We start from the raw sequence: 4,360 nt of genomic DNA, 5'->3' as shown, positions 1-4,360 counted from the left end.
TGGGAATAGATACCCAAAGGTGGAATTTCTGGGTCATATGGCAGCTTGATTTTGTTTACTGAATCTCCATACTTTTTCTACAGGGGGATAGATCAGACAGCATTCCCACACCAGCAATGAATGATAGATACTATTTCACCATATCTCTCCCAACATCTATTGTTCCCAGTATTTGTGATATGTTCCATTCTTATTGGTGTAATATTATATCTCATTGTTATCTTGATTTGAATTTCCCAATAAAAACTGAGATGAGCAAAAAAAAAAAAAAAAAAAAAAGAAAGAGGAGGTGCAGTAAATGCACCCCATATACACCTCAACCCAGGCCCTTTGCCTGGTCTGTATTGTGAAGTGGGGGACAAAAAAAAATTTAAATATTAATATAAGATTTTTATATTTACATCCAGATTATTACAATGAAAGTTGATAACATTTTCTTATATCTACCTTAAATAATAAATAAACAAGAATTAAAGTTGTGGCATAGACTTTTCTATAATGAATTTTATCTAGGGAGATGTTACAATTCTCCAAACCTTGGAGAATCTAATATCTCACATTAAAAAACAAAAAATAATCTAAATTATTTATTTTATTTTTTATCATCCACATAAGTGAAAAAACATCATGTATTTGTATTTATCTGATTATTTCACTTACCATAAACTCCTTAAGGTCTTTTTATCACAGGGAAAGAGAGAGTGAGGATTTAAAAATTGATAAAAGGGACCAATTGTGCGGAAATGGACAGAAACAAGCACTTTGGTGATGATCAGAGAGCAGCATACACAGATCTGATCACATAAATATGTACACTTGAAACTTAAGAGTTACCAATGTCACTTCAACTTTAAAAGAAAATAAACAAGAAAAAAGCGTGAGTTTAAGTTGTCAGTTACTTTTCCTTTAGTTACTTAAACAGCACAGGTTTAAATAGAAATTCTCTTCTTGTCTCCTTTGATCAGTCTTACAATGATACTGAATTTAAAATGTTCCAGATCAGTGGTATTTATTACTTTGAAGTAAATTTGACTTACAGGTTGAACATCTTGTTTTATCTTACATTTTATGCTAAAGTTTAACAGCAGATGGAGGTGTTGAAAATATTTCCACTACATTTTTTTATTTGAGCGTTATATTCATCATTATTGCTTTTGGCAGACTTAGGAGAATTGAAGCCTTTCTTTAAGTAGTTCACAAATTTCTTCAGTTTCCATAACTATTTAGTTTTATTCAATAGTTTATAAGAATAAGAACCTACAAATTGCCTGTGGACTATTCATGAAAAGAATCAAATTATGCTTTCTAAAGTATCAAACATTAAATATACACAAGTAATTAAAATTTATTTTTCTTATATATAATGTTATTTTTAATAAATTCTAAATGATCACATATTAATGGGTATAGAGTGATCAGTTATTAATGGATACACAGCAAAATGAGATTTACATTGATATATCATCTGTCAACATTAATATTTTTAAAAGTGAAATCAAGAATAATGTAAATGAAGCAGATAGTTGTTATATGGGAGATGGAGGCTGACAATGAGTTCTCAAGAATTAGTAAAACCAAATTATGATGAAAACAAATTATTCTGTACTAGCTCTAAAGTAGCTAACAATCAAGAAAGCCACGCCAACTTCCCCAAAACAGAATCTGAGGTGAATAATATTCTATCACCAACATTAGCCAACAGAGGCCCACACAATATTAGACCTTCTCCACAGTAGAAAACCTCTACGAGAAGCATAGGCTATGATAACAACATGTAGGTGAGGCAGCAAAAGTTCATATCTCTTCCCCTTGACAAAACCCTAACTATATACTTTAGTTACATTAAGTACTAAATGGGGTAAGTTTTGGTGACAAACCTATAAAACCAACTTTGCAAACACAAGTGCAGGCATGCTTCCTTATTCTGGGGATCAATCACATCTCAACTTGAAAAACATAACTCTCTTACTTTATGGAGTATTCTAGATACTATTTTCTGAAGAAGATCAAATTCTTTCCAGAAGATACTACATTTTTCCTTCCTCATGATCTCTAAATAAAACTTTTATTTCATTATCCATCACCTGAAATTCTTTTCTGTGAGAAAAAGGCAACTGGTCATAACTTTTCTTGCAAAGAGCAATTGCTTGCTCCAATCTGAGTTCCATCATTCACCAAGAATTTGGGTGATGGGATTAATTTCCATGCATGTAAATAGAAATGGACTCAAGCACAATCTAATGGTTGTCTAGTAGACTTGGAAGACACAGCATCCATACAGTATATATGTAAGCATCGGATTGTGTTGGAACTGATCCACACTGGCACTTCCCTGAGTGACCAAGATAAGTGAGGAAATCAGTAGACTTCCTTCTCCTACTTTACCTACATGAAACCTAAAACTGAAGCTACTAGACCTGTGATAATGTTTTATAGATTAAAAAATTAATGGATTCATATCATCTGAGTGAGAACCATCTAGACTATATAACTGACCTTAGTATTACTGGACCTGGACTCCAGAAGTACTCCTTAGAACCAACACATTTTTTTTTTTTTTGGTTTTTGGGCCACACCCGGCAGTGCTCAGGGGTTACTCCTGGCTATCTGCTCAGAAATAGCTCCTGGCAGGCACGGGGGACCATATGGGACACCGGGATTCGAACCAACCACCTTTGGTCCTGGATCGGCTGCTTGCAAGGCAAACACCGCTGTGCTATCTCTCCGGGCCAGAACCAACACATTTTTAAAAAAAAAAATAAAGGTGAAAATATTTTTGATCTGAGGAAAATACCCATATGGCAGAGTTGCAGGGATAAACAAAAATATCTTAAAGTTTTCATTTCTTGTTGATAGTGACAAATGCATTTTATAGTAAAATATAGGTACACTAAATCATATACAGTACTTTAGACTGGATCTTACTTATGCTATTTTTCTTAACTCTATAATAAATCAAATTCACAGAGATTATGCAAAAATGTTCTTACAGCTAAGTTGTATTGTGTTCATGAATGGCATCCTTAGGACATTTGGCTAGTATCTTCTTAGATTGCTAATAAATTCCAGATATGCCAAATCAGGAAATAATAAAAGAGCTGTATATATTCTGAATTTCAGAAAAAATATCTATGAAAAGCAATGTTATTCTTCACATGTCTAGTTAGTACCCCGTGTAATATTTATATGTGCCTAAAGAATTTAACTGTCTGAGCTATATCATTAGACTTCCTGTGGCCTATTTGTATTTGAAATGTCTTCTGGAACTACGTAGAAAGTAAATACCTTAATATAAGTACTTTTGATTACCCTCACTTCCTTCTTTTATATCAAATGGTTGCAGTCCTTGAAAAAAAATGGCACAATTTAGAAGATCTGGAAATCTACTAAAGCACATGCTTGCAAGTGTGAGGCCAGCAACAATGAAGAAAAAGGGGGAAGTAGACAAGGATAAAAAGGAGGATGAAGAAAAGAAAACAATGGGCAAAAAGAGAAGAATAAAAAAAAGCAAAGTGCATACTAAATGGACAATCTGAAGCCCACTATGAATCTCCAATACACATGGCCCTAAGAGTACATGCATGAGCTATCCCTGAACAAAGTTATTTATTTTATTTATTTAGGGTCACACCCGGCAGCTCTCAGGGGTTACTCCTGTCTCTACGCTCAGAAACCACTCCTGGCCAGCTCAGGGGACCATATGAGATGCCTGGTTTCAAACCACCATCCTTCTGAATACAAGGACAGTGCTGTCTTTCAAGTTATTTCTCTTAAATCCGGCTTTTTACAAACAAGCTTTGCTTAACTTTTATTATTTGTCATTATATTTTCTTTGTTTAATATTATAATTAGTGCCAGAAATATTAGCAATCTTGATTTATATGAAATTATGGAATTGATTATTCACCTAATTTAAGGGTGCATAGGTTTCTTTCATTAAGGCTGTGAGAAGGAAAACCCAACTTCTGGATCATGTAGGAATCACAATTGCTTAAATTACCATTAGTAGAATCACAATTATTTAAATTGTCATTGGTAGTCACACTAGCTAATCTAATAAAGTATTGCAAGATTAAGTGATTTGATGCTATCCTACAAGTTCTATAATTTTAATTTCAGTAGTCACCTGGTTTCATCTAATTGCATGATAGAATTAACATAGGAAATATGAATTTAAAATATAAATAGAAAGCTAAGAATACATGAGAGTAAATGTCTCTATGAACAATTGAACAGATACGAATGAGTATGTCGATCTTGAAACATTAAACTCTCTTAAGCTTTTTCCAGATGAAGTAAATATTCCATCTAGAGCACAAGGTTACACCTGGAACAATTACCCTTTTATAACTATATTATG

The 4,360-nt window shown here is 33.1% G+C and overlaps 1 pseudogene; it reads left to right on the top strand.

Moving 5' to 3' along the window:
* Positions 1–207: 207 nt before the first annotated feature.
* Positions 208–364, top strand: LOC126026425 (uncharacterized; annotated as a pseudogene).
* Positions 365–4,360: the final 3,996 nt, after the last annotated feature.

Source organism: Suncus etruscus, chromosome 13 (assembly GCF_024139225.1).
Source record: "Suncus etruscus isolate mSunEtr1 chromosome 13, mSunEtr1.pri.cur, whole genome shotgun sequence".
Lineage (NCBI taxonomy): Eukaryota > Metazoa > Chordata > Mammalia > Eulipotyphla > Soricidae > Suncus > Suncus etruscus.
Note: the sequence above shows the minus strand (reverse complement) of the source record. Positions and strands in the feature narration are given on the sequence as shown.